Source organism: Catharus ustulatus, chromosome 3, assembly GCF_009819885.2.
Source record: "Catharus ustulatus isolate bCatUst1 chromosome 3, bCatUst1.pri.v2, whole genome shotgun sequence".
NCBI classification, from domain to species: domain Eukaryota; kingdom Metazoa; phylum Chordata; class Aves; order Passeriformes; family Turdidae; genus Catharus; species Catharus ustulatus.
Window position 1 is genome coordinate 15,723,250 of NC_046223.1, and position 19,921 is coordinate 15,743,170.

Here is a 19,921-nt window from a genome sequence, read left to right on the forward strand (position 1 = left end):
AGGATTTAGCACATCCTGGAGCACATCCTTGGCCATTTGAGGTTCATGTGGCAGCTCAAGTCCTAAAATGCCCTTTCTTACAAAATTAACGCTGGCACGTTCCAACTCCATTAGCGTGGATCTTGCCATGCATTATTATAATTTACTTTCTTTACTAATTAGTGGCCCATTTTTCTCTGGGATGCTTATCATGACTCCAGGAAAGGTTTTAGTCATGGAAACATATACTGCTTTTGATGCATTTTCAGTAATTAAAACTCATCTTACATATTTATATACGTTTCATTCCTTTGGGGAACAATTCTGAGGAAACTAATGAAATTCCTGGTGATCAGAGACAAAAATAGGCAATTATGGATCATCCCTTTCTTTCCTTTCCTTTTATCCCTTCTGTATCAGTAATTAAAACCGTTGTACTGTGAATATACCTTTACACATCTCAAATGAAGAAGAACTGTTGCCAATAAAGCCGACAGTGTGCCCAAGCAGGGTCATGGTGAAAGAAACAAACAGAGAGATGCAGTGCATTTCTCCATGGATGCACTTTGGAAAGTTCCATTAATACTCATAATTAGATGATGGGGTGGGTTAGAGGATGCTATTCCAAAGCATTTAGAGGTGACACAACTCAGCTCAGGTGTAGTACAGTAATTTCACGAATACAAGCCGCAGCAATTTGACAAAAATTTTGGTGGAAACCCGGAAGTGCGGCTAATAGTCGGGGGCGGCTAATCAGTGAATAATTTTCTGACATTACCAACCCCAGACCTGCCAGCCAGGGCGCTGAGCCAAGCACCTGCCAGTAAAAGCCGGCATTCCGCGATTGTTACAGTGTTACTGTGTTGCCCTGGCTCCCTGCAGGCAGCACGGGGGGCGGGGAAAGAGGCAGGAGAGCTCTCTTCTTCCCTCCTCTGCCGCAGCCCGGGGGAGAGACGGGGGGACCCTGCGCCGCCATTGCCGCGGCTCGGAGAGGAGCGGGGGGGTCCCGTGCCGCCATTGCCACGGTTCGGGGAGGACGGTGGCGGGGGGCGCGCCGCCATTGCTGCGGCCCAGGGAGGAGGGGGGGTGCTCTGCCCCCGTCCTCCGCCGCCGTGGCGGGAGCAGGGGGTGCTCTGTGCCCGGCCAGCGCCGCGGCGTGAGTGAGGCCGGGGCGAGCGAACCCAGAGGCGGCGGCCAGCCCCGAGTGGCAGCGCCGGGCTGGGCCACCTGGCCCCGTCAGCAGCCCCTAGCGGGCCGAGCCTGCACAGCCTTAGTTGAGCCAGTAAACCCCCCACCATGCCGTGGTTCTGTTAGTATTTGGCAACTTTGTTGCACGCGGGTCCTCGCTGCGAACCACAGAGCGGCTTATATTCAGGTGAGGCTTGTATTCATGAATTTACTGTATATGTGCTTTAAAACGTTGCATCCCTTCTCCAACACTCCGTTTCCCAGGAAAATTATCTTTCTGGCAACTGTTCTTGTTTGCCTAATAGATTTAAAAAACGAAAGAGCCTTTTCTCTGCAAGCAGTGAGAGGTGAATATTTACCCTTTGCCATCAGGGTTGAGATGTCCCCTTCTTCAGAACAAGACAGCGTTTTGCAGTAGGTGTGCTGTGACCCTGGGAGTGTCTCCGCTGGCAAGCAGGGGACTGGGGAGTGTTGGAAAACAGCCTCTCAGTCCAAAGCAAGGAAAACCTCATGTTCCCACACCCCCTGTGTACTGCTATCTTTAAAGCCTTTTGTAAGACTCGTAACTTGGCAAGCTGTACAGTGTTATCGTTGTTCTCACTGATATAATCGTACTCTCACATTTAATGAAAACATGAGGGAACATGATGTTTGCTGTTTAACCAGAAGATCCTATCCTGAAAAGACTCGACTCATAGAAAGCCACTACAATAAATATTGCTTATGTTCAAAACCAGCAACATTTCCTTATCTACCACCATCAATCACACAAAAATATTTTCAATAGAGCTAAAATTTATGATGCTTCTATTCAAAGACAGGCACACCTGAACTTAAATTTATCCATGTAATCCCAGTCCTTGCTCTGTGTGACATAGTCTTTAAGCACCCAGTTATACATTATATTTTCTAGTGGATTTAAACTCCTTGGCAGTCTTCCACAGAGCATCCCTGTTTGCATGTGAGGCCTTGATCTGCAAGGGGACTTAGGCTCACAGAGCACAAAACCAGGATGTCTTCAAAATCACTGGTCAAAGTCACTGGTTCCACCTTGCCGGGGAGATGCCCCAGGTTCTCAGAACTTAGTTATTCCACATCTGTCAGTAAATTTCCTTTAGGCTTCACGGCATCCTCTGAGGGGTGTATGTCCTGATAACTTTGAGAATCTTCGCATCTGTATTCCCAAACACCTCTAGAATCCCATTGGGATCTGGGAGCAAACTCATCATTCCCTGCCTGCTTTCCCTAAAGATAGCTAAAGCACATTTATGAGGTCAGTCTCCCCTCAAAAGAGAAGAGAAGTGCATTTTCCCATTTCCTCAAGAGTTCGGGGCTCAGAGGTCTCACACAAGGTACACAAGACCCACATGCAGCTCTTTCTTCTCTCTGCCCAAAAACTTTGTGAGGTCAGGAGTGAAGATGATGACTACAGTGCTGGAGAAATGGTTTCTGCAGTATTCTGCTCTCACAGCACCACATTTAAAGCTGGTTAAAATGCAAACTGATTTTCATTTTAATGTCTGTTCCTGAAGGAAACATGCTTATATACTCAGTCAAATTATACTTCTCATTGTGATTTTAGACTAGCATAAACACTTTAACACAAAGTTAAAGAATTTATTTTTTTTTCTGAAAAGATAGCTATTTTATGTGGAGAAATGGATATATTTCCAGTATTTTCTCAGGCTGCTTTAAAAAAATAAACCTATTTCTCAAAAAAATTTAAAAATCTATATTAAAATACCTTGAGCCATGCTGGTAATTGTGGTGAGCTTTCAGCTGGGTTTACAGTGCCTGTCACCCTCAGGTCTGGGAGTGATGGTGTCAGATAACTTTGTGTGTTCACTTCCTCCTCTGTCCAGTCTGTGTGCTTTAGACTTCCTGACAAAACCACTGAGAGAAAACTGATCACAAAAAACGCAGCAGCCATTTCTGAGTCCAGTGCTGTACAGGGCTGATAGTATTGTCATAAGATGTATGAAGCTATGGATGTTGAGAAAACATCTCCAGGGATGAATGTAAGACAACAGGATATTGGCTAATTCTATGTAAGGCTGCTCTGCATTGTTCTGTGAAAATACCAACTAGGTTACCATCAGGGATCAAAAAGGTTGCAGTATTTGGAAAGGAAATGAGAGGACTAAAATCCCAGCATTTTTCCAAACTGTATTCCTTCATCTCAGGTCATATCTTGGATATCATGAGGTCCTGCTACCCTTTTTTCTCCCCAGAAGAGGAAGCACTGGGAACATCAAAGCTCATGGCAGTGCCCAAACAGGGAAAGGCCCCTGCAAAGAATCTGTGACAAAGGATGGTAGAGAGGACATATGTGGCAGGTTAAGCTTGGCAATCATGTTCAACCACAGTAAAGCCAATCTGGAAAGATTAGCAACTATTGCTCATAACCCAAGAACTAGAGAGCACCTAATACAATTATTAGGCAGAGGGTTTAAAACACAGAGCAGGAAGTATTGTCTTCACATAGTATAAAATTAAAACACAGATCTCATCACCACAGGATGTTGAAAGTGCTGAAAGTATAAATATCCATGATAGAAAGTTTATCTGACAGTGTTAAACTGGAGGATTGAGAGGCATATGTCTGCCTTTCTGATGGCTGAAATTTGGGTAGGTAATTGATTTATATATTTTTTCTCAAAATGTTTTCTTTAGTATCTCCTATAGTCACTGGCAGAGGAAAGGTTGAACATGTCCAAAAAGGCAGATGTGGAATGAAAGGAGGTGATGGAGACAGCCCAGCAAGGGTCCTGTTAGTGGAGGTGATACTTCTCAACTAATGCCAAGAGCATTCCAGAGCAGTGCTGGACTGGGGCATGGTTAAAGATGGATGGATCCTTTTAGCCCATAAGAAGCCAGCCTGCTTTCACACACCCACACCCCCAGCCCCCTGCACATACATCCAGAGCCAGTCCTTCCAACCTCAGGGAGCTTTTGTTCCTTTTGCTCCTTCTCATTTTCTTTGTCCCAGTAAAGGCAGATGGCTCAATTTGCATCCAGGTGTAATAACCAATCTGCCTTTCTGGAGAGCCAAAAAAAGGAAGCACCTTAATTCTTCCCACTGAGGGCTGAAAACCCTGGCACCAAAGATGAAAGCCACGGGAATCAAAAAGCACTTTCAGAATTTCATCCGATTAGGCAGAGACATCCGTTTCTCTCCATAACAAGCAGCAGAAAATGATTAGCCTACCAGTTAATGGGAGTGCTCATGGCTCTCTCCTCTGGCTCACACAAACGAGGCAACAGCGACTGCGGAGTTTGAGTCCTTTCCTTACAATCACAGCTGGGCAATCAGACTCCTGCCTTCCTTTGATGGCTAGGCTGGGAAGCTGGGAAAGGAGGCTAAAGCATCATTTGGGGGAAGGGGATAATTTACTACAGTGTGCTTGGGTCAAGCCAGTGTTGCTTTATTATTTTTAAATTGCACCATGCAACATTTCTAAATGAAATGCTATTTTTCTAACAAATTTTTGTGCATAAATCCCCCCACACTTCTCCTTTGCCCAGTCCTTTTTTCGAATTCACCACACATAAATAGTCACCCTAAAACTCTGGATTTTGATGAGTAAATTATTTTTCCAAATGTCTTCATCTGAATTTTCCTTAAACTTCTTCACTCTCATTATTGCAGCATAGCTGAGTTAGAAATAGCATGTCCATACTCTCTTTCTTTGGATTTAAAAAAAAAAAAAAAGAGTATTTTCTTATTTTCTTTTTAACCTACTGGAAAAAATGTGCCTTTGCACAGTGGCTTTGATCCGAAGCTGTGTGAAACAACAGGAATCTTTGCCTTGACTTCAATGGTTTGGGGACTTGGCCCTTATGCTCGCACTGAGGAATAAGCAAAAGCTATTACTTTGGCAGTGTGAGATAATTGTTTCTTTCGTCTGTCACGGTGCCCCAGCTCACCGAGCCAACAAAGCCCAGCTCACATCTCGCTCAGCACAGCCTGAGATGCATTTCAGAAAGGCCTTTGCCAGAGTTTTATCCAATCAGAGCGACAAACATGAGACAAATGTCACTGCTATATTCAGCAGCACCAAACTCCACTTTATTAATACGTATCTGTGGCTTGACCAAAAAATCCATGGGCTCATGAGTTGGTGCTGGATTGAATGCACAAGGCAGTGCAGAAATTATGGAGCTGCTGTCAGCCATACAAGAGAAGTAGAGCTGGTTTGGGGGCTGCTGGGAGCAAGCTGTGCAGAAGAGCACGGGAGGTTCATCACGGCTCAGGTCTGGGAGGATGGTTCCACAGAAGCCAAACACTTGCAATGTGTGGGAAACACAATAAAAACCTGTATTGAGCAGACAGCAGGTGCTGATACAGCGACTGGCACTCGCCAGCCAGACATGGACTCCATTTTATTACTTCAATTTGTTTTACTTACTCAGGCAGCTCATGGTTTTAAAAAGCCTACCTGAGCAAGGCGGGGACACCAAGGTGCATATTTGTAGCAAAGCAATCCCACAGCAAGGCTGAGGGAAATAATAACTTCTCAGTGAAAACAGTTGCTCTCCAGGTAAAAAAAAAAAAAACCAGCAGTAATTGAATCCTCATTTTAGAAAGAGTAAAAACCACAAACAAATGTTTTCTGCAACAAACCCCTCATTATGAATATGAAGGTTTTTGTGCGAGGCAGCGTGCTGCTGTGTGATTGCGTGCTCCTGCTGCTGGCTGCTCGCACTGGGGTCTGGGGAGGTTGGGTCTCTGCTCCTGGAAAATGCTGGCTGTAGGTACCACACAGAAAACAGGGAGTGCAAACCTGGACTATAATGTCAGTGAGTCGTACCCCATTCTAAATCTCCCACTTGAGTGGGGTATGGTAAAAATTGTCAGCAGAAATCTAAATCCCTAATGTTATCTTTAGGGAAATTATTTGAAATAAAGCATATTGGAAATATGTTGATAAAGACCTATGAAAGGTCTGATCTGGCTCCAGTGATGATTTCAGTTCTCCCCAGGAAAATAAGAGGACTTTTTACTGCACATCAGGGGAAAGGTAGGGAAACTGGGCATCCAGGATATGGTTTTTAATAAAGGAATCAAACGGAAATGAAACCCTGTTTAGGCTTTTCAGTTGAGCTTTTTATGAGTTCTTTGACTCAGAAATTCCCCACAGATAGGTTTCTCAGTGTTGCCCATAGCACAACAGGTTAGTTGGAAATCTCAGAACAAAGCAGCTCTCTAAGAAATTGGTGCTTTGGTAAATTAGAGGCACTTCCCCATAATTTCGTATATGAGAGAATAGATAAAAACTTCATGTATGAGCAAAAAAGTACATATAAGCACAAGCACATATTCATCAATAAAAACATGTGCTTATTTATAAAAGTTCAAATACTCCAATTGTTTCCGCCAGCCATCATGACATAGACGATTTGTCAAGGTTGCAAGCGCTGCTTTTCCAGATTTACCTATCTCTTAGGATCAAGCTTCTGTGTGGTATTTTTCAGTTTCAGAGTGTCCTGTCCCCCTTTCCACTTCCTCCTTCAGATAGATCCTGCCTTGAGGTAAAATAATTGCAACATCTTGAGTTTGTGTGCCATGCAGAATTTATGCACACAGACAGGTTCCATGCATCACCTTCTGAAACATCAGCTGCTGATCAACATCTGAAGCACTATTTTGGAACACAACCCAGTGATGACCTCATCATCAAGTTTCATTACTACCAGTTCTCAAGCTCCCATTGGAAGTATTTGAAGGGAAGAGCAAGTACATGGTCCAGGCAGATACTATCCACCTTCCTAATGACTTTTAACAAAATCCTGCTCCACAGGCTTTTATGGAAAGTAGGTTGTGGTTGCATAAGAACAAACCCCCCTGCGTGAATTATTACTTGATTAAGGGACAGGAAACACAGGTAGCAGTAAAAGGTCAGCTCAGCCATAGGGAGAAGTCAGTAGGAGAGCTCTCCTGGAAGCTGGGCTATGCTGGGTCTGTGCTGTCCAACATGTCCATAACTGCTCTGGGAAATGGGTGAAGGAAGGAGAAATGGGGTGGAGGTAGAGGGCAAAGGGAGGCAATGGATTGGCACAGTTTTCTGATGAAACTCAGTGATAAGTTATGAAAGAAAATATTCAGTGTAGTAAGGGTGAATTGTCTGTGAAGAACATCTCCTGAAGACCTTGCCAGACTGAGTGACCAAGCAGTAACAGATGAAATGCAGTGCAGGTACACATGGAAAAAAATATATAGCTAAAAGAACCCCAGAATCCTAACCTCACTTATAAAATGATGGCTTACCGCCCACTACCATGAGGAGTAAAATCTTGGGTTCATGGCAGATCATAGAATAGTTTGGGTTGGAAGGGACCTTTACAGTCCAGGCCCCTGCAATGAGCAGACACATCTTCAACTAGACCAGGTTGCTCAGAGCCTGGTCCAACCCTGAGCATTCCCAGGTGTGGGGCATCTGCCACCCCTGGCCCAGTGGTTCAGCCACCCATCCCCCAGCCCGTGTTGGTACCAAGTTTGCCCTGACCCAGGTGCAGCACCTTGCACTTTGCCGTGTTGAACCTCATGAGATTCCACTGAGCCACTTCTCAGAGTTGTCCAGGTCCCTCTGGATGGCATCCCATCCTTCACATGTGTCAGCCACACCACTCAGCTTGGGGTCATCAGCAAACTTGTTGAGGGTGCACTTATAGATCATTGATAAAGATATGGTTCAGTGTTCATTACAAGTAGGTAATTCAGAACATGTACAGTAATTTCACAATTATAAGCCACACCTGATTATAAGCTGCACTTCCGGGTGCCAGCAACTTTTCATTCTTTGTCCATACATAAGCCGCACCTGATTATAAGCCGCACGTTACAATACAGAGTGTGATAAAAGGTATCTCTTCTATCATCATCTGTTGAGGGTGGGGGCAGTGATCCTTATCTCCATGGCAGATATTCTGCTAATGGGCCATCCATTGAAACCAGGCAGGGCATTGTTCTTTATCTTTTCACAACCCATCCTTCCTCCAGCCAGTCATTTTCTGCTAATGGCCCATTGAGTCCCACTGTGGGACTGATAAAATTACTGCATCCCATTGGAAGTTGCTCCAGCCAGGGGGAAGAGCCCAACATTCCTTACCAAGATAAAAACAGAGGTTTTGGGACACTAAGGGAGCCCCTTTCTCCACTGGACTCCAGAGGAAAACCGGATTTCTCCACATCACCACTGGACCTCCGGAGGGAAACTGCACCTTGTACAGGAGCACTGCTCCAACTGAGCCACATCTGTCACTGCAGGAGGATGCAGCCACCATGGAATGGGACTGCTGCCAACACCCTGCCTGACAGGGTGTCAGGTTGTACTCTGACTTTGTCAGGGTTTGGAGTTTGTTTCTTTGTAGTACTGTATTTTTTTTTTATTTCCCTAGTAAAGAACTGTTATTCCTAATTCCCATATCTTTGCCTGAAAGCCTCTTGATTTCAAAATTATAATAATTTGGAGGGAGGGGCTTTACATTCTCCATTTCAAAGAGAAGCTCCTGCCTTTCTCAGCAGACACCTGTCCTCCAAACTAAAACAGCAACTTTATGTTCTGTGTCCATATATAAGCCGCACCTGATTATAAGCCGCACTTCAGGTTTGGACCAAAATTTTAGTCAAAATGGTGCAGCTTATAATCGTGAAATTACTGTAAATCAGAAAGAAAGAATACAATCAAAACCAATGTGGCCCCACTATATCTTGAACACTACTAACATTTCTAGGCCATCTGGCAGGAAAACTCCATAGCCAGAGGGAAGAAGGACAGAAAAAAGGAAGATTTCTGGTGAGTCTAGTGAAAAATGAATATCATATTAACACCAAGATATATTCCATCCACGTCTAAATCTGCTGAGCCCGAGGTACCTTCGTGACAGGTTTTGTAGTAGCCACCACTCAGGAAAAACTGATACATAGAGATTTAGTAATTGGCCCAGGGTTACACAGGAAGTCGAAGGCAGAAACAGGTCTGTGCTCAGATCTTCAACTTCTGTCTACAAAATGCAACACGAGGTGTTGAGACAAGGGAAAATGTTCCCAGAGTGGAACAAATTAGGGCATGGGACACACAGTGTGCCTCCCTGTAAGCCTGTAAATGAATGTTAAACATGGATTTTAAATGCAATTATTCTGCCCTAGTCACAGAATATATTTTAAAAGGCTAACTGGCCCGTGTCAGCTCTCATCACTGAGGACCTCTGTAACCAGCTCACAAATCCAGGGAAGGGAAGGGAAGGGAAGGGAAGGGAAAGGAAGGGAAGGGAAGGGAAGGGAAGGGAAGGGAAGGGAAGGGAAGGGAAGGGAAGGGAAGGGAAGGGAAGGGAAGGGAAGGGAAGGGAAGGGAAGGGAAGGGAAGGGAAGGGAGGGGAAGGGAAGGGAAGGGAAGGGAAGGGAAGGGAAGGGAAGGGAAGGGAAGGGAAGGGAAGGGAAGGGAAGGGAAGGGAAGGGAAGGGAAGGGAAGGGAAGGGAAGGGAAGGGAAGGGAAGGGAAGGGAAGGGAAGGGAAGGGAAGGGAAGGGAAGGGAAGGGAAGGGAAGGGAAGGGAAGGGAAGGGAAGGGAGTCTTGGTCTTTCACAGGGTTAACCTCTAAACAAAGCACTTTCTCAATTTGAGAAATGTGGGACAGAAAGAACAAGCTGAAGATTGCAGGACAAATCCTGCACTGTCACATACAAGAGGAACTCCACTGAAATTGATGAGACTGTAATGATGAAGCCACAAAAAAATCAACCTGACATCTGCTAAAAATACTCTTTTTGTTGCAAAATATCAAGATATCCATGTAGCTTAGGGATGAGGAAAAAACACACAAACAAAATAACAACATTTTTAACAGTTTTACAGACTTTTAAACCATAAACATTTTATCTGTCTATCCCTAGTTTCCAGTGTCTTCTTGTGCAGCAATTTCAAAGTGGGAAGTGGGTACTCTAGCTGGAAAAAAATGCGGTTATCATCACTGTTCATTTCAATTAGGCTGAAAGATCAGCTCTCATGTCTGCAAAAAAGGCTGCTGTGGAATATCCCAGTCCTTACTCCACCCAGCAAATGCCCTGCAGAGATTGCTCTGAAGTGCTTCCTGTGGAGATGGTGAGGTTTTGCAGAGGATAAACACAGTTTGGCAAATAGATTTGAAATGACTGATTTACTCAGATTTCCATGTTTACTGGTTTGCCACTGCTATAATTTGTACTTGTTGTCATATCTCATCTGGCCACATTCTGCACATTTTGTCAGTGTGTCTGTAAGGATTCTTCTTTTGTAACTTTAGCACCACCACATGGTTTACAGTGTTTAAAACTTCTGTTAAGAAATTGTGATTTATTTTTTTTCTTTCCAATCTTTTTCTCTGTTATTGTTTTGTTTTTGGGGGAGTGGTTTTTTTTGGCGGGGGGGTTGGTGGTGGTGGTGGGTTTTTTTGGTGGGGGAAGCATTTTTCACAGATGTGAAGTAAATACTTGAAACCATTTCCTTCATGGAGCATGTGCAAGATGAAATACCTCACTCCTGGGCAATTAAAATATGAATTTTCTCTTAGGATTATATGGTTTCCATTGTTTCCTTCAAAGCTTCTCAAACAAATGCCATTCTGTGCTTAAATGGACTGGCCAAAAATATTTGTAATCTGACATCAAGAACACTCAGTTCCATTCTACTTTGCATATTTCTCACAGTGCATTTTCCAAAAAATTGGCTAATATTGCAATAAATAACATCCTGTCTTACAAAGAAAAGGGCAAAGAAGGTGCCCATGCTGATGGTAGCAGTGCATGCCCAAAGGAAGAGATACAGAGGTCAAGTCTCTAAACATGCTGAGGAATTGGCTACCCTCCCATTCCCCTTGCCAGGTGTGTGTGTGTGCAGGCTGGCACTGAGCACCTGCTCTCCCCAGCATGAATAAGTATGATGGAGTTTTTCAGTGTTCACAAGGCTGTTTCACTGATACATCGTTTTTCTACATATGTGCTTGTAGCACTGGAAAGTTTCCTCTCCTTGTTCGCTGCATGAATACACTTGATCAATCTGCTCTGAGTTAGCTGATAAGAAAAAAACTCAATGTAGCTGAATTCTGTTGCATCTCAAACATCTAACAAAAATTTCAAAGGAAAGGAAAAAAAAATAGGTGAAAGTCAAAGGAGCTGCAGTAGGGAAATATTGGTATAGTGGCCACAGGAAAATTTACAGAGTGGGTTTGCTTTAGGGAGAGAAGCAAAGATAGATGTGACTAACATTCTGCCTCTTTTGAATAATTAAAAGTCATCTCAAGCTGCACAGTAAATGCAAATGGCAAAGTCAATGTACCATTTATCTCCAAAGTTTGCTGCTCACCAGAGCTATCATTCCCAAGGACTTTTATCAGTCTTAGAAACCAAAACGTATTTCCAGGTGCTAAGTGCCATGGGATGCTGCTCTGTGTCTGGCCAAGCTGCCATGCTCTACAGACACAAAATGAGATGCCCTCGTGGGTCAAGTGGAGATACATCCTCAAAAGAAGAGGTGCTGACTGGAGTCTCCAGTCTGAAATTACCTGTGAAGTTTAATTTACCACCCTGTTGTATTTATCTCCATTACACAATCCAAAAATAAAATGCCAGTGCCTGCAATCACCTGGAAAAGAGTAGAAAGACTGGGACCAAGGACTACACAAAGGATTGGACTATGGTGTGGGGGGGAACAAAACAAAGAACCCATATCATTTGAGGTTAAGAGTTTCAGGATTTTTAATCAAAATGTATGAAAAGCTACTATACCAGTGTGTAGTAGGAATCTAAACCCCCGGCTAGACTGGGGTGTCCAGGACCACAAATAGCTATTGAAATCAAAGGGGTTCAGGCTGAAAGGAAGGTCTGCCTAGAGGGATTTGAACTAAAGATTAAGACCTTATATTTTAAGCTCACATCTCTCAGGAGAAAACTCCTTTTATTGAGGACCATAATGACTAGTGGTCAGACCATGTTTTAGCATAGGAGGTCATGTTCACTGTTTCACTGTACTTCTTTTGCTGGAGTATTTTTCTCTCAGTTCCTGGTAGAGCAGAGACAAGAGGCAACTTACACTTTATTCCATGCCGTAATATTACAAGACTTAGCAAAATCCTCTTATCTTTACTCTTTCTGCCAGCACAGTTTGGACAACTACAACAGCTTTGACTGACCCCCTCCTACACATTTGTTCCCTACACAGCCCCCTACACAACAGTCCATCAGGTTTCATGTTCCTTCTTTCTCCTCCACATTTAATTTAGCACAGATTCCTCTGGCTCTGCTGAGGCAGCCAGGGAGAGGCACTGTGGTCCAGCAGATGCAGGACCAGCTCCCATAAGAAGCTGTGCCCCTGGCTGCAACAGGGGTTTGCAAAAAACCCAACGCCCCCAAGACAACAAACTGCTGTAGCTTGGAGCCCATTTTGAGTCTTCCTTATTTCAGACTCTTAGAAACACTACAGGCCTATAGCTCTCTTACCACGAGTAAGCCAATTCCATGTTTCTACATCTAGTTCTCACCAGGGTGCTGCATTGATTTATGAAAAGACAGTAACAAAGACATCATCTCAAGCATTTAGTGTGCTGGAACATGGAGCATACCCATTATCTGTCCTCCAGCTCACACTGAATCAGTACCATGTTGGAGTGAACACACATTTCTGTCTCATTTTTGACTTGAAAAAAAAAATTACCCATATTGAATGTGTCATTATTTTCTGCTAAAAGCAGAAATTAGAGCATCTGGACAGTTGCATCTCTTATTTATTCCAAAGATTTTACCAATATCTAATGAAGAGTGCTGGACTGAGTGGATGTTTCAAAGAGGGAAGTGTTATCCCCAGGATTATGCGCTTGTCTACAAGTCCAGCATTTTTTAGACTTAGATGTTCAGAAGCAGCTCAGGATCTTTGATATTTGTTTTCTGGAATGCTCAGTTGGAAACAGGTTAAAGGGTTTTGCTCCTTAGAGACTGGGTGATAAAATACATGTCAAAAATACAGCTCCTCTACCACATCTCTTCATCTGCACTGCATAAAGCAGCTCCTGCCCTTCCACAAGCTTGGCCCTCGTGTCTCATACAACAACCACAAATTCCCAGTCACACCACAACTGCACCCTGTCTATAGAGATAAACCATGGGGTTGATATTTGTGCCTGCAGACCAGTGCTGGGTACCTTGGTGCTCTGCAGAAGGGAGCCCTGCCCTCCCAGCACACACACTGCAGACCTGCCCATCCCAGCTGCACTCGTCCAATCTCCCTGGAGACCAAATGAGCTGGTTAGAACTTTCCTACAATTTTCCACAGAGCCTCCCAGAAGCTGTAATTCACCCTATAAACCCAGTATAATAGAGGAGATCTCTAGCTGTAGGCAGCAGGTTGAGGCACATAAATCCTGCCCCTGCAACACACACAGTAAATGAATCCATCAGGAAGCAGGCTGTGGAAAGTCAGGGGATATCACCCATAAAAAATCCGAGACAGCAGCAGAAAACCGATGGACCAATTACAAAAACTGGAGAAAGAATAACTTCGCGGCACTTCAAAGTGCTTCAGTTCATTTCAAGGAGAGAAATCTGAAAAAACAGAAGGGAATCAAAAAACACCCCCCAAAAAAGCCTAAAAGATTCACCCCTCTCCTCTAAATAGTATAGTGATTTAAGCAAAGCTCTATAACCCATTAGTGAAACTATTATTTCCCTGCAAAGTTGCATTGTGAGATGGGCCTAAAAGCCATCTGCTTGATTTTCCCTTCAGATCATTTATCAAAAGACATTTTTAATGTTTTAGCCTAACTAGTAAAGACTTTTGAGTTTCAGCCAATCAGGGAACCCAGCTGAGTAATAAGGTGTCAGTGCTGTGCATAATCCTTCCTCATGCAAAAAAGCCTGCTTTTAAAGTTAATAGCAGCTGGAAATAGAGGAAGGAAATGAAAGTTTGGGAATTAAACCCTGGGGGCATCCCTACCTCTCTACCTACAGAGGAGGCACGGGCTGGATAACGATCATCTTATTGCCGTCAACATATGTACGCTGAGGTCCGTCCCCAACAGGCTCTGCAAATCAGGCAAAACCCATTCCTCCCATTTAACACTTCCACACAAGTGCACAGGCACGCTTTATACGCCTTCTGTTCTAATCAGAGAAGACATAATTAAATTGAAGTGGCACGCAGAATATCTGGTAAATATTTCCTTGCTATCCATTACTCTGGAAAAGCGGGTGGAGGGAAAGCTTTGGGTGACTACAATATTGTGTTTTGCAGCCCACAGAGGCCTGGGGTGCTGCACACTACACCTGGGTGCTGTTTGGACATCTGACAAACACCAGTATTTTCTTTCAATCCAATGAGCCCCCAAATGATTAAACTTGGCACATCAGGGCACAATAATGTGAATCAATGGAAGGATTAACATGTTGCAATTTTGCACTGCTTTCCATGCGAGCCTCTCAAAGCATATACAAAAATGTTTAATGAAGCCTTGCAGTGCCCAAATGAAGTAAATAGGTATAATTAAACCAATGCGAGGTTCATTACTGAACTCAGGTGCCAAGGGCACAGCAAAATATTTTCCCCTGAAGATTGAAAGGGACCCACTGAAGATATTGCCACTCCTCCACTGATGAGCATCCCAGCCAAAACATCAACTCATAACTGGCATTGTGAGTGTGGGGAGTGAGACCTCTCACCACTCATGCTGTCCAAAGACCGTGACTCTCCACATCCTTGCTCAGCACACAACACCAACCACATGGTCACTAGCCAGCAGAAGAGTGAGTAATTTTATACCAGCATCAAAAGTCCCATCAGCTGCTTCCCTAGGATCACAAGTGAAACACCTGTGACCAGCCTAACACTGCACATTCATCAAGTAAATTGAAAGAAAGGTGTATCAGCCAGATAAAAAGTCACTTCACTGCAGCTAACCACATTTTACGCTCAAACGGGGCCTTAAATCTCGAGCAGTTCTGAAGAATTCAGCAAAACTCACAAATCATGCAGTGGGCCAAAGTGACAGTGTTTGTAACTTGGCAAAGCAGGAGTGACCCCAGGAGACCCAGAACAGCTTGTGCCAGGTTTGTGTGCATTTATATGGGTACAGGTGCATGTACAGACATGGACAGCTGTGGATTAGCAAGACACTGCAAGATGCAGCCACAATTTAAGACAGAAAGAGTAGAACAATCCCACACAATACCTTCACCCCCATCTGGGCATTTAGGGACAAAGGAATCTGGCCACGATGTCTGGCCCTCTGCTGCTCCGCAGAGCAGACACACACAAAATCTCAGCTTCCTCTGTCACCAGTGTTCTTGAAGATCCAGTTCCATGCAACTAATCACCACCTCCAAACTTGGGCAAAGATTTTTACCTGGAATATTTTCTCCTAAAAAATGCATTTTTTTCAGTGCCTGAGAAAGACTGGCAAAAACTTCTCTGTGATGTTCTTTTTTAGCTTGTGATTGCCAGACGTCTCTCTGGGTAGAGACTCACTTAAGGTCTCAAATCCCCGAGACAGTTCAGCCATCCAAGGACTCTGGCCCCATGACTTTTTTCATCTGCCTGATTACCACTTAACATCAATGCTGGAGACTGTAGAGATTGTGGAGGCTGTGTCGTGTTCAGTTGAAGAAAAAAGACAAATTGTCGTTTGAAGCTGTAATTTCAGCCTTTAAGGATGCCCTTCGGTATCCTTGCAGCATTGCAGGGATCCTAGTGTTCAAGGAAGATATTCCACTCCCTCTGACCTGGCAGTTAATTAATCTTTGAAGAATTCTAACCCCACACACACTGAGGAAGAGCCAAGAGTTGATGAGGACAAAGATCTGAAATCAGAGTCTTCCTGCTGGGTGAGGAAATGCAAATTATTCCCAGGTGATAGGTACAGAAAAGAGGCACAAGTTTTATATAACGCCTGAGTCAAGGTAATATTTTTTATTATTGGACAAAATATAAACCATTTATTTCATCACTCACCTTTAGAGAAGGGGAGATTTGTGTCTGTTCAATTAGAAAGAAACAAAAGAACATAGTTTGGTAAGAGTATGTGCAGCCCCACCACAGCAAGTCTTGCAGTCATTTTTGTACATTGAATAAAATATCGGCCTTTTATGAAGTCTATTACATTTCTTAATTTGTTTTAGACTGTGTTCACTTCCTTGTTATTGTTTTAAATTCACAAGGGATAATTTTAAACTAATCTTCTCATCTTTTGCAGAAAACCCTCATCAATAAGCACTGAAAGGATGATTAAAATATCACTCCATGTAGAACAACTAAGTCAAAATTACTGTGGGGAGTAAATTGCCCTAACAGAGATGTAATGTCAATGCCTTAATTTTATGAAAGATTTATTATTGGAAAGGAAAAAGAAAACGTACCCTTAGTAATGTAAGCAGGTCTTCGTCAAAACAGTTTTTTTAAACTGTTTAATACTGGTTTAATACTTCTTCATCCACAGTGAAACAAAAACTCAATGGAGAAAAATGATAACAGCCTTATCAGTGTCCCAGGGGTGTCATGTCCAAGTGTCCATAACACCTGAATTTGTCTCACCAGGTTGCAGGGATGTATGAGCTCCCTTTCATACTTTTCCCTCGCACTGATCTCTTTGCCATCTCTGGAGCTGCTCCACCTAGGAGTGTCCCCATCCCTGCAACGAGCCCAGCTTCTCCCAGGGGCTCCATCCCCCCTGTCCAGCAGGAGCTGCAGCACCCCAGGCTCATCACACTCACCCCGTGCTCCTTTCCTGGCATGAGCCAGAGCTGCCCCTGTTCATTCATGGTCAGACAGGGTTGGCTTGTACATCAAGCTAATCACATTATTTTAACACTGGCTAGAAAGAGAGGGTAATTTGATCCTAAAATATTCTGGCAACAAGGTTCCAAAGCTGAACAGTTACTGGGCTCATTTTCCACTATCATCCTTGCACTGTGTTTTAGCTCCAGCTACAAGCAACAGCCTGTAAAGCATGGATTATTCCTTTTTGTTTCTTTTGTTGTTGTTACTTTTCTATGTATCTTTTCATTCCCTCCCAACAAATGTTCATTTATTCTCTTGAAACCTTTCCAGGATTGCCTGCCTAGCTATTTACTTTTGATTTATGTGGAACCAGAGATACTAAGTTAATATGCTTGTCAAACTAATTTTTGGAACTCGCTATATTAACCTATAATCCTTAAGGATATTTTATTTCTTTAATCTAGAGATGAATATTTGAATTCTGCTGCTCTTATATCATTTTGTTCTCAGGTAAATTCTTTAAGGATACTTCCTAATACCTTCCTGGTTCTAACTAGGTATCAAAAATAATGACCATGCTGAGCAGGTCTTTACTGACACAAAATAACACACCTTAAATTTTAGGTCTACAGACTCCTCCAGTTAAATTTTTATACCTCGAGTGAAATTTTTATTCAGATCTGATGCAGCCTTCTTTATTCTGCTGCACTTAAAACATATTTATGACAAGAGAAAGTCAAATAACTAGTACATTTCCAAATCCTGCTAGCTGCTGTGTTTGTAAACTGACCAAGTGCTAATTTAGCCCATCAAAGCAATTTTCAGCAGACTTTTCTTTTGCTGTTAGACAGTTGAACAGATTTCTCTGATGGGCAGCTGATGAACATCTAGGGCTGGGCTGACTCAAACACTGTCAAATATCTGTCACGGCAAATTAGTCTATAAGATAAAAGCAAAAAGTAGGGCTGCCAAAAATTAAATTATTTTCTTTTGTCTAAATTTGCAGTCTAAACTGAGCAAGTTATTCCATTATTCTAGTGCAGCTTATTGGTGAAGCAGAGACTACAGTGCTGCAGAAACAGAACAGGTGCTCAGACAGATCCTGCCTCCAACCAAAACACTGGACAGAAAGAACAGCACTTGGATGAAGTACAGAGATGACTTCAAAGGAAACCTCAGAGGAAATTCCCAGGAGAACCAGTGAGGGAGCCATGGTGTCCAGCACTCATCTCAGTGGTGTGCTTTTTTCTGTTCATCACCTCTTGTTCCACATGGATGTTCCTTTCCTTGGAACCTTCCGTCTTTTAACACATTGAATTTTCCCATTCTTCTCTGTGAAAAGAGAGACATAATTCATTTATTTATTCAACAATGTCTGCTGCTTCTGCTGCAAAATTACCCTTTCCATTTTGCAGAATACCAATGTCTCATTCATTTCTTATTCTTTATCCTCTTGAAATCCCTCTTATTTATTTTTACTTCTTGTCCAATTTTCATTTTGCTTTCTATCTTTCCTATTCTTATGGCTCCTTTAATATTTTCCAGATTATCCTTTAATTTTTTCCCCTCTAAGTTCAATCTTTCATAATTAATGTGTCCTTTGCTGCCCCTCTTCCCACTTGAAAGTCACAGTTATCCGCATTATTTTACTTTCACAGCTCTCATCGCAGTGCAATGGCAAAACTCCTATTGATTTCAGTGGAAATAGCTCTCTTGGAGTATTTATGGCTTTGCACAACACACATAAGCCCTGGGCAGGGGGAGACAATGTAATTAAGCAATCCGGGGTGACAGCCTGCGCTGCGTTGCCGATTAATGGGTGTGCAGCGTGTGTAATAAACATGAGCCTCTGGCACACCTGAGGTGAGCATTAATCAGCCCCGTGGTACAGCCTGAAAACTCTGATAATTATGAAAGGGGTAGTTAAAACATTAAAATGCCCTTTTTTAAGTGATAGAAATCATTAATCAGAGCAGAGATCTACTCTTGTGTCCATGACTCCATCAGGCTGCAGTGATTTTCCATCACTGCTCCTCTTAATGCTGCAGAAAGGTGGGACAGAAGGAAAAAGACAAAGTACAAGCTGCTTGCCTGCCTCACCTGAGAAGGAGTCTGTCTGAACCCACGGAGGTCTCACTTGTCCCATTACCATCCCTCTGAGACCCACAGGAGCTCCTTCCTTGTACCAGCATTCAAAGAAAGTGTGGTCATGTCGTAGCCACAATGTGCTCTGTCACACTGGGTCACTCAGAGAGGGGCACTGAGTGTGACCACGTTGCAGCTCAGGCACTGCCTGCACTCTTGTTTGCACAGGACAGAACTGATAGCTACTTTCAGAGTCAATCACCGTGGCCCTTAAATTCATTTAGCTGGGAATCATAGCCCTGCTGAAACAGTATTGAATCTGTTTTGCACAAAGGAGTACGTGAAGCACCTCATCCCCCTTGGAAAACCCAGCACTGCATGCCTCTGCTGTCATCCCATTCACTCTGCTCCCACACAGCTCAGGGCTCACCTGTAGCCTCTGGTGCTTTTCTGAGCAGACACCTTCAGATTCACAGCCTAATATCGTTTTCTGTAGCCTTAGCCTCCCAGATGCCTTTTGCTGGGCAGACCTCCTACTGCCTGCATGCTCTGCTGTGACCATCTGCAGAGGTGGTGAGGAGGAGGGAATCCAATGATGGGTAATGGTGAGCCTGCAGGTGTAGCACCTGCCAGGACATCCTCTGCTCCATGTTGCTCTCTCTAACCCTTTAGGACAAACCTGCTCCCACCTTCCTTCCATCTCCTACCAGAAAAGCTGCACTCAGATGGTAAGAGAGGCTGAAACCCACACCTCGACACTGGGGGCTGAACTATTCTCACTGGTTTCCCAGATAATTCTGCTTTAAGTTTTTAGACCTCCTCCAGTGAATCAGCTTTTGAGTAGTGAGCAAGACAAAAAAAGAAGCAAGCAAGAACAGTAACATCAGAAACCAATCAAGAAGTAGGTATCATTCAACAAAGACTGAAGTTTTCT